General features: G+C 40.9%; 1 protein-coding gene across 2 annotated transcripts in view; it reads right to left on the bottom strand.

Moving 5' to 3' along the window:
* The window catches only part of DENND2C (DENN domain containing 2C), a 74,677-nt gene extending 64,180 nt beyond the window's left edge, over positions 1–10,497 (bottom strand). For both annotated transcript variants that reach the window (XM_032249668.1, XM_032249669.1), the window contains exon 1: positions 10,383–10,497. The gene's annotated coding sequence lies outside the window, so the exon portion shown is untranslated. The remainder of the gene's footprint in view (positions 1–10,382) is intronic.
* Positions 10,498–10,759: the final 262 nt, after the last annotated feature.

Genomic DNA, 10,759 nt, shown 5'->3' with positions numbered 1-10,759 from the left:
TTCCTTCCTTCCTTCCTTCCTTCCTTCCTTCCTTCCTTCCTTCCTTCCTTTCCTTCCTTCTTCCCTCCTTCTCCCTTTCTCCCTTTCTTCCCTTTTTTTTTTTGACCAAGTCTCATCCTGTTGCCCAGGATGGAGTACAGAGGCATGCTCACAGCTCACTGTAGCCTCAACCTTTGGGCCTAGGTAATCCTCCCACCTCAGCCTCCTGAGTAGCTAGGATCACAAGCACATGTCACCATGCCTGGCTAATTCTTTGTATTTTTAGTAGAGTCTGGGTTTCACCATGTTGCCTAGGCTGGTCTCAAACTCATGGAGTCAAGTGATATTCCTCCCTTGGCCTCCCAAGTGCTGGGATTACAGGAGTGAGCCACCATGCCTGGCCAAGGTTGCCTCTCAACTAGAAAAATTCTGGATTCGGCCGGGCGCGGTGGCTCAAGCCTGTAATCCCAGCACTTTGGGAGGCCGAGGCGGGTGGATCACGAGGTCAAGAGATCGAGACCATCCTGGTCAACATGGTGAAACCCCGTCTCTACTAAAACTACAAAAAATTAGCTGGGCGTGGTGGCGCGTGCCTGTAATCCCAGCTACTCAGGAGGTTGAGGCAGGAGAATTGCTTGAACCCAGGAGGCGGAGGTTGTGGTGAGCCGAGATTGCGCCATTGTACTCCAGCCTGGGTAACATGAGTGAAATTCCGTCTCAAAAAAAAAAAGAAAAATTCTGGATTCATACAATCTGCTCAGCTCCTTATCTCAACTATCAAACTTCAATACGATATAATAAACAGCTACAGTTAACTCTGAATACAAAAATATTTTAAAATATTGGTTACTCAGTAAGCTTCCTTTAATATAATTAACAACTTTCAACACATTCATGCGATTCAGAGTTTTCTGTGGATATCAAAGCTTTGTCATATATACAACAGCAGTTTCAAACAGTACTCTTAACCCTTAGAACAAAAAGGACAGAAATCGAGCCCAGCAGTGACTTGCTGGGCAGTATGTTCACCCACACCCAGCCTATTGTTTTTGCTGGAGGGAAAGGTCCAAGGAGCTTTCCTTGGAAATTCAGAAGAAAGCAAGAGGATGCCTATACTGTCAGGCGCATTGTTCTGACTTCTGGCTGTAAGTTTGTCTCTCTATAACTCCCTCCCTCCCCTTGAGTGTTGCAAGGCATTTTGAGGAGATACTCATTGAAACACAAGCATGAGGCTTGCATGGGGGGTGGACGGGGGAGGGAGCACTGTTAGCAGCAGCTTCAAACAATGCTTAAAATAACTGCTTTATATTTTCTAATCACATTTGATATTCAATTGCTCATAATCATTTAAAAGTTTTTTTTCCAGTTTAACTTCTGAGGATCAACAATTTATTTTTTAAAATTCTGTACACATACTTGTACAGCTGTGGTTAAATTTAAGCAACACAAAAAAAAATCCTCCTTATTATCTTCACTACCTAAAAGCACAGTACAAGCTGGAATATCAGTGACCCCATTGATTTGGATTAGAAAATCTGCACCAGACTATAGCCATCTTACAAGTATTGCTGAAATGTCCCATAACGGTACAGAATAGAGATATGTCATCACTAAGAAGTATAATTTTTAATTTCCAGCTGATTTAGCATCAAAAATCATGAGCACAATATCCATGAATTCTAGTTGAGTACTTTTTCAAGAGATAATGTAGCCATTTTTCGCTTATGCCACTGATACACAACTAAATGAGACAATAATCTTTCTCAGGAATGATACTTGAATAAATAGGAAACTGAGATAACTTTATCTTCTTTTTTTCTTTCTTTGAAAATACTTGAAAGGGCTTATTTAAAAGTCCAGTATGCTATATCTCCAAGAATCTTTTTAATTTTAAAGATTTTTAATTCGTATTTGCAACGCCAATTAAATTCCCAATTATCATAGGAAAATGAAAACACGGTCTGTCATTTTACTAAGGTTTTGCCCATTTGATGAAATCATGTTTTAAAGAATCTTCACTGAAAGTCTTATACTTTTTCTCAGGTGATCATTTCCCTCAACATTTTTGTTCTTCTGGATCCAGTTATTGCATATACCTCTGCATTTTTTACTTGGTTTTTTCTTCTAATTATGAAACAACAAATTTTAAAAGCAAATTGATCTAGTTTGATTTAAAAATACAATTATCACTAGATTCTTGAAAATACCACACTTGACAAATGCAAAGTTCAAAAATAAAATTTGGTTGAACGACTCACCATTTTTAACAACAGCAGATAAAATTCTCCCACACTTTGGTTAACCCTGATTTATGTCAATATAACTATACAATGACAGCTGTCACATTACACTCATGATTAAATTGACCATCACTCTAATTCAAATAATTTTCCGCTTTTGTTCCAAGTTACCCTTATAGTTTAAGTAGGGCCCAGGGAAAAGGAAATTTTCAGTAAACAGTGTTGTGGAGCGGGCTATGTCATTTCCTCACAAAGGCCCTATTATTATAGGCTTAATAGACCCTTATTTAATCAGAATATCAAAGAGTACAGAGAAATATTTAAATACAAAATTATGCTTTATATTGCTGAGTAACCAATTCAAACACATCCCACACAGCTGGGAGATTTTGTTTTTTTTACTCCAATGGGAAAAAAGACAGAGAAAACTGCAAATCCCTTTTAAGTGGCAGCAAAAATAACTCTCTCTCTCTTCCCCCCCACCAATCTGTCCTGAATTTTAACATCCCCAAACAAAAAAATCCGTAAACATGTCATTTCTATGAATTCAAACTTGAAGGAAAACAAATAATTTCTCTCCATGTCCTTTGTTGCAAATATTTATCAATGCTATGAAAACTGTGAAAGTTAGAAATTTAACTTTAAAAAGTAGAGCATAAATAATAACCTTTAAGTAATACAAATTGATTAATATTGCCTGAACTAAATGCTAAAAACTCTATTTTCACGCCACTAACCAGAAGTCTAAGACTCATAAGAAAAAGCCGGGTGTGGTGGCTTATGCCTGTAATCCCAGCACTTTGGGAGGCTGAGGCGGGCGGATCAAAAGGTCAAGAGATCGAGACCATCCTGGCCAACATGGTGAAACCCCGTCTCTACTGAAAATACAAAAATTAGCTGGGTGTCATGGCACGCGCCTGTAGACCCAGCTACTCAGGAGGCTGAGGCAGAAGAAATGCTTGAACCCAGGAGCAGAGGTTGCAGTGAGCCGAGATTGTGCCACTGCACGCCAGCCTGGCGCCTGGCAGAGACTCTGTCTCAAAAAAACAAAACAAAACAAAAATCTTGAATTTCTTCCTCAAAAACGGGCCAGGCATAGTGGCTTCATACCTGTAATCTCAGTGCTTAGGGAGGCTGAGATGGGAGGATCCCAAGCCCAGGAATTCAAGCCCAGCCTAGACAATGTATCGAGATCCCATCTGTACAAAAAGTTTTTTTAAAAATTAGCCAGCCTTGGTGGTGTGCACCTGTAGTGCTAGCTAACTGGGAGTCTGAGGTGGAGGGATCGCTTGAGCCCAGGGGTTGGAGGCTGCAGTGAGCTATAATGGTGCCATTACACTCCAGCCTGGGTGACAGAAAAAGACAAGACAGAAAAAAACAAAGAAAGAAAGACAAAAGAAAGAAAGAAAGATCTACAGCCTTCCAAGAAAAGAAAGAAAGAGAGAGAGAGAAAGAAAGAAAAGAAAGAAAGAAAGAAAGAAAGGGAGAGAGAGAATGAGAGAGAAAGAAAAGAAAAAAAAAAGAAAGAAAAGAAAAAAGGGTAAACACCTGGGATGGATAAATGTGAAAAAGTCCTTTAAGTTTTCTCTCTTATCATTTACTTAATGCTTCAGTCTTATAATTTAATATACTGTTTATGAAGTGAAGACATTGTCATGTTTTCTTTTCTTTAGGATAAAAATTATTCATTCAAGGCAAAGAAGAAAAAGAGAAAAAAATTCCATCCTGTCTAACACTTTGGGAACCAGTGCAGAATGCCCTTCAAGTTTGTCTTTTATTTCACCCAGGTTTCAATGGCCCCACTTTCACGGAAGCAAAAAGATCAATGTTTTATTGTAAATAAACTTTTTTATTCTGACTCTGTACAAGTCAATCTACTTCTCTGTATCTCAGGTTCCAAACCAATTAAGGGAATATTTTCCATTTTAATGAGAAATGGAGGATGAATGAAAATGTTTTAGTTATATGTACAAGAATTTAAAAACAGGAGGTATAATTTTGAAGAACCATGATTTTTTTCTAAACCAAGCTTACGAATTCAAGTATTTCAAAGAAGATCCCTTAGGGCTGGCAGACTACGGCCTACCTGTGGGCCAATCTGGCCCACTGCCTATTTTGGCAAGGCCTCTGCGTTAAGAGTGGCTTTTACATTTTTTAATGGTTGGGGGGGATCAAATAAGTATAACATTTTATGAAGTGAAAATTATATGAAATTCAAATTTCAGTGTCCATAAATAAAGTTTTATTGGAACACAGTACATGCCTATTCATTTAAGTGTTGTCTGTGGCTGCTTTTCGACAGAATTGGGTAGGTGTGATAGAGGCTGTATGGCACAAAAAGTATAAAATACTAATATTTACTATCTAGCTCTTTAAAGAATATTTGCTAACCCCTGCTTTAGAAGACCATACAGTTATTCTTTTCTTTTCTTCTTTTTTGAGACGGAGTTTCAGGCGTCACCCAAGCTGCAGTGCAGCAGTGCAATCTCCGCTCATTGCAACCTCTGCCTCCCGGGTTCAAGCAATTCTCCCACCTCAGCCTCCCAAGCAGCTGGGGCCTCAGGCATATGTCACCATGCCCGGCTAATTTTTAAAAATTTTTTGTAGAGATGAGGTCTCCTTATGTTGCCCAGGCTGGTCTAGAACTCCTGGGCTCAAATAATCCTCCCTCCTTGGCCTCTCAATGTGCCAATTATGGGCATGGGCACACAGTCTTTTGTTGTTTTCTAAGCTTTGTCTATGACTTCCAAGAACTAAAGATCCGGTGTTGGGATAGGAATATGCTTTCAAAGCTTTGATTAAAGGTAAACAGAAGCCAGGCACAATGGTTCATGCCTGTAATCCAAACACTGGGTAGGCTGAGGCAGAAGGAGTCCTTGTGCCCAGGACTTTAAGGCCCGCACGCGCGCGCGCGTACACACACAAACACACACACACACACACACACACACACGATATATATATATATATTTGTGTGTGTGTGTGTATATATATATTTTGGGTGAGTGTGTTGTATTGCACCATTGCACTACAGCCTGTACGTACATAAATTTTTTTTGAGCTGAAGTTTTGCTGTTGTCTCTCAGGCTTTAGCGCAATGGTGCAATCTCAGCTCACTGTAATCTCCACCTCCTGGGTTCAAGTGATTCTCCTGCCTCAGCCTCCCAAGTAGCTGGAATTATAGTCTGGCTAATTTTTGTATTTTTAGCAGAGATGAGGTTTGGTTTCACCATGTCGGACAGGTGGGTCTCGAACTTCTGACTCAAGTGACCCACCGCCTCGGCCTCCCAAAGTGCTAGGATTATAAGCATCAGGCACTGCACCTGGGCAAAAAAAATTTTTTAATTATCAGGGGGTCAGGCCAGGTACCGTGGTTCACACCTGTAATCCCAACAGTTTGGCAGGTGGATCACCTGAGGTCAGGAGTTCGAGACCAGCCTGGCCAATATGTTAAAACCCCATCTCAACTAAAAATACAAAAATTAGCCAGGTGTGGTGGTGTGTGTCTGTAGTCCCAGCTACTCAGGAGGCTAAGACAGGAGAATTGCTTGAACCCAGGAGGCAGAGGTTGCAGTGAGCCGAGATCATGCCACTGCACTCCAGCCTGGGTGACAGAACCAGGGTGTCTCAAGAAAAATAAAATAAAAAATAAAAAATAGTGGTGGTGCACGCCTATAGTCCTAGTTTAGCAGGAGATTGAAGCAGGAGGATTCCTTAAACCAAAGAGGTCCAGGCTGCAGTGAGCTATGACTGCATCACTGTATTCTAGCCAGGGTGGCAGAGCAAGACCCTGTCTCTTAAAAAAAAAAAAAAAGTAAATAAGCTATACATGCCATGCAAATAAAGAGACAGAAAAATAATTCTATAATAAAGCCAGAAGATCAATGTTCTTGTGTAGCTGTGAATTTGCAATAAAGCTTTTTAGAAAGAGAAGCGCCAATACTACTTTGGGCAATAAGGACAGTCCCTGACTTAATGATGGTTTAACTTAACGATTTTTCAACTTTATGATGACGCCAAAGCAGTATGTGCTCAGTACTCTCCTTAACTCACAACGGGGTTACGTTCAGATAAATCCATGGTAAGTTCATCATATGCTGACTAACTATATTTTCAACTTATGATGGGTTTATTGGGACATAACCCTATTAAAAACTGAGGAGTGTCTGTACTTCTGGAATAAATGAGTGAGTCCCAAATGAAATTTTAAAAGAACAGGACTCATCTGAATGTAAAAGTTGTTCAACTTTCAATTAATAGCCATTTCATTGCTTTATAATAATAATTCATGGGACAAAATTAGCATAGGTAATTAAATAATCCCTTCTACTTATATAAAACAAATCATTTATTCTTGGTCCTCTTCTCTTCTAATTCTACATTCAATTTAATCTGTTCTTACAGCTTCAATTAACACTTCCTGCTACCTCTGAAGTCTGAATCACCAATTTCAGCCTGGCTTCTGGACTCAGAGCCTCTCTTGACATCTCCACTTGAATGCTCCAAAGACAATTCAAACTCAACATGTTCAAAATGGAAACAATTATCTTCCTCCGACATTAAAAAATAAAGACCCTTCATCCAAACAGTTTTCCAAGCTAAGAAACTAAGTCGTTTGCCTTTCTGTTCACCTTCTGAGCCAATTGATTTTAAAGCCCTGTCAATTCTATGCCTTCACTATCTATCCTCTCCTCTCCATCCCTGTTACTAGTTTCCTACTTCAAGCCCTAATCCTCTCTTATCTGTGCTATTTCAATAGCAATAGTCTCCCAACTTATCTCTCTACCTTTTGCCTCTCTCCATTCAATCCAGACACCAAGCCATCTTCAGGTTATCTTTACTAAACACCTATATCTAAAATCCTTCACTAGCTCTCCCTTGTCTTTAGAATCAAGTCCAAAGTCCTTAGCATGATACTCTGGCTCTTCAGGACCTAGCACCAGAAGACATCTTTCCCCTCTTTTTCTGAATCACAACTTTTTACTTACCTAAGTCTGTAATGTTGTCTTATATCGTACTTCAAAGTATTAAAAGTACTTTTAACACTATATTTTTTAGTGAAACAGCCTGCTAAACTGAATTACTCATTTCTTTGTTCCAAATGAAGGAAACTGAATCCCACATTACCCAGAAATTTTAGTGATCCTAATGCAATTAGCAAGGAAGCTTTGCACTTTCCTTTTTTCATATTTCCAGGCACCCTCTCCTTTAGCCCAACCACCCATTTCTATACACTCTGACCTTCAGTGACAATGGGCTACAACACATTCCTCAAACATACCATATACTTTCACACTTATCCCTGGTTTTCATTCATATCTCCTGTTTCCTGACCCAATTTCAGCAAACTCCCATTCATCCTTCAAAGCCAGATTTAAATATGGTATCTTCTCTCTAATCCTCCTTCTTACCACGTGCAGAATTATTTTTCCCCATGAGTATTTCCATTAAACTCTATCTATACTTCTTTTTTTTTTTTTTCTGGCAACTCTTCAAACATACCTAAATCTATACTTCTTTATAGCTTTTATCATGCTGAAATTGCAGGGACTTATTTACATGTCTGGTTATAAGCTTCTTGAAAATAGGGAAGCATTTTCTTTTCTTGAATCTCACACTTAACTGACTGTCTGAGAACAGATATTTTTAACTTCTTAATGAAAAAAAAGCACCTCATATTGTTAAGATAATGCCATAACTGTCATTACTGAGGGACTGAGAGCTTAGAATCGACCCCATGTCATTCACCGGTAACAACAAAAAAAGGGTTCCTACATACAAACTATAATTAAATCATATCTTGGACATGACTTTTTCTAGATATTGCAATACCAGTTTACTTTTTCCTCTTTCTTTCCTCTCTTTGAGTAAGTTTTTTATCGACCTCTTTTTAAAATAGTATTAGATTTCATTTATATCTCACTCACAGAATTTGAAACTCAGTGTAGTGCAAAGGTTACAATCAGGTCCTTGGAGGGTGACTGATTTGAATCCTACCTCTGCTATCGAGGTTGTCTAATCATGACCAAGTTACTCAACCTCTCTATGCCTCTTAATGAGATAATCATAATAACGTCCCTCATGTGCTGTTGTGAGGATTAAATAAGCTAATTACATGTAAAGAATTTAGAATACTGCCTGGCACAGAGTAGGTACCAACGAATGCCAGTTGATGTTGTTATTGTTACCATCTGCTTTAAAAACAGCTTTTGCTTTTTCGGTACTCATTTTCACCCCCTTGATAGGGTGTAATCTCCTAGATGAAAGGAATTACATACTGCTCTTACATAAATATCAGCTTGTGCCTTGGGATACAATAGGCCCTCAAAAAACAATGTGAATGTAAGGTTTCAGACCTCCAAGATCAACAAATTATGAATCATAGAAAAATTTATACATGGAGTACATGTGTAAAATTCATGTTTTAAAGTAGTTTCAAAACACCCATCCTCCACTGACTTGTTGAAACATGTTTAAATAAAACTTCTAAAGCAACACCAGAAAAATTACATTCACTAGTAACTTTCCCTCTATTACTTCATTTATTTTGATCTTGGTATCCAGTGGTCTAAAATTCTTGCCTATAACTTAAGCCTCACTACAGAACCTTTAAAAGTAATATAATTTTCAGCTTTTGAAAACTGCTTATTGTCAATAAGAAAAATCAATATTCTTCCTTTATTGCTGCATTTAAAAAACGTACTACCACATTCAACACACACATACACAAACTAATGAAAGACCAAGACACATAATTACTACGTTTCCTGGTTTCTGCCTGGCAAACTCAGAACAGGCCTATAAGTATCCCCAGCAAAAGCCTCCAGATTACAAAACTGCCATTTTCTTTTTTATTTCCCATCTCCCCCTAAAATCCCTTGCACACATACCCACAGTAAAGAACAAAAACCTCTATAATAAAGGCTGCATGAAAAAATACGGCCACATATTAACTATATTCTGAAGGATTTAAATCTTCCTGTAAGCAGCCCCTCAATACACAAAAACAAAAGAAAGTCTTGATTTGGAGCAATATCCCAAGCTTACTTTAGCAGGTATCTTAAACGACAACTATTTAGCTAAGGCAAAGAAGTAGATTACTTGATTGCTACAGACTTCATGGTAAATGATTCAGCAAGTGTATAGATAACACCACTGTGCTAGTCTAGAAAATTTCATCAACCAGTGAAAAATAGAACACACTCAAACAATGGTGACTTTGTGTAAAAGGAGTTTAAACAACTTATTTACACAGTAAGCAAGGATCTAGCACTTTATCTAAAACACTGCAAGAGAATCACACGAGGCACTTCGTAGTTGCTTCACAGAATATACATGCCCCACACGCACGTTCAAATATCTAACACTGTAGAATACTCTCACTCATCTCATTTGACCCAGAGAATACCCATAGGCATGAGCTTGCCAGTTTCACAGTTACAGAAAGGGAGGCCCAGGAAGTTAATTTGACCGAGGTATCACATCTGGTTCCGTGGGTTCTGGCCCCAGACTTGAGCCTTTTGAGTCATAATCTAATCATCAGCTGCTGTACGGCCCTAGTTACTCAAATGCTCTTAAACGTTCCACTGTCAGATTTTTAAATTAAAATTCTACTTGACAACTTTGGGTATTGTGCGTATTAGATGCTGTTAAGAATCAAAACAACACACACACACACACACACACACACACACACGCGCGCGCGCGCGCGCGCAAAAAATTGTTTCGAAGTGCATCATCCCAGCTGGGCTAAGTTCAAGCTCCTGGCTAATCCTGGCGAAAGACCGCGTTTCCCCCGGACTGCGGGGCGCTGCCTCCCTCTTCCCCAGCAAAGAGCGGCGCCCGGCCGAGGGGTTCCCAAGCCCCAGACGTGAGCGGCGAGGATATCCTCAGCCAGACTCCGCCACAACCCGTGTGGCCAGGAGAGGACGTCCCAAAGCCGAGCGTCCGCTGGGCCCAACACCCTTTCGCTCCTCCGGACCGAAGAGGTGCAGAGACCGCGGGGCGCGGGGACGCCACCTCCGCCAGCCCAGCTCGCACCTTCCACGGACGCCGCCGCTGCGCCGCAGTCCCTCGCCCGACGCCCAGAGGGTGATGCCAATCGCTCCGAGCGTCCGAAGTCCCTGTCGCTTGACACCCCGCTCTAGATCACCCGACTCCTACCTGTCTGGACCTCGACGTTGCCTCTGCAGTCCGGCTGGTCTCCAGAGTCTCACTCGGGTCCGCTCCTTCCCGCCCCCGCAGGCCCCGCCAAAGGCCCCGCCCCGGCTGCTGCCCCACCCCTAACCCCTCCCAACCTGGCAAGGCTCAGTTCTTATTGGCTCCTATTCCCATCCGTCACGCTTTGCCCGCCCCCGGCACCGTCCTGACCGGAGGTGAAGGAACCTCAGTGCCTTTGCGCCTCAGATCCGCGGAATGGCTAGAACCTTGGCAGGACCTGGGTCGCAGCGACGCTGCAGTCCCAGCAGGCGGGCGACCGGACCGGCGCTACCGTCGTCCGGCTGAGCCCTCGAGCCAGAGCTCCATCGCCCTCGCCGTGC

The sequence above is a fragment of the Sapajus apella genome, unplaced genomic scaffold (genome assembly GCF_009761245.1).
Source record: "Sapajus apella isolate SASKATOON/1434 unplaced genomic scaffold, GSC_monkey_1.0 scaffold69, whole genome shotgun sequence".
Lineage (NCBI taxonomy): Eukaryota > Metazoa > Chordata > Mammalia > Primates > Cebidae > Sapajus > Sapajus apella.
Note: the sequence above shows the minus strand (reverse complement) of the source record. Positions and strands in the feature narration are given on the sequence as shown.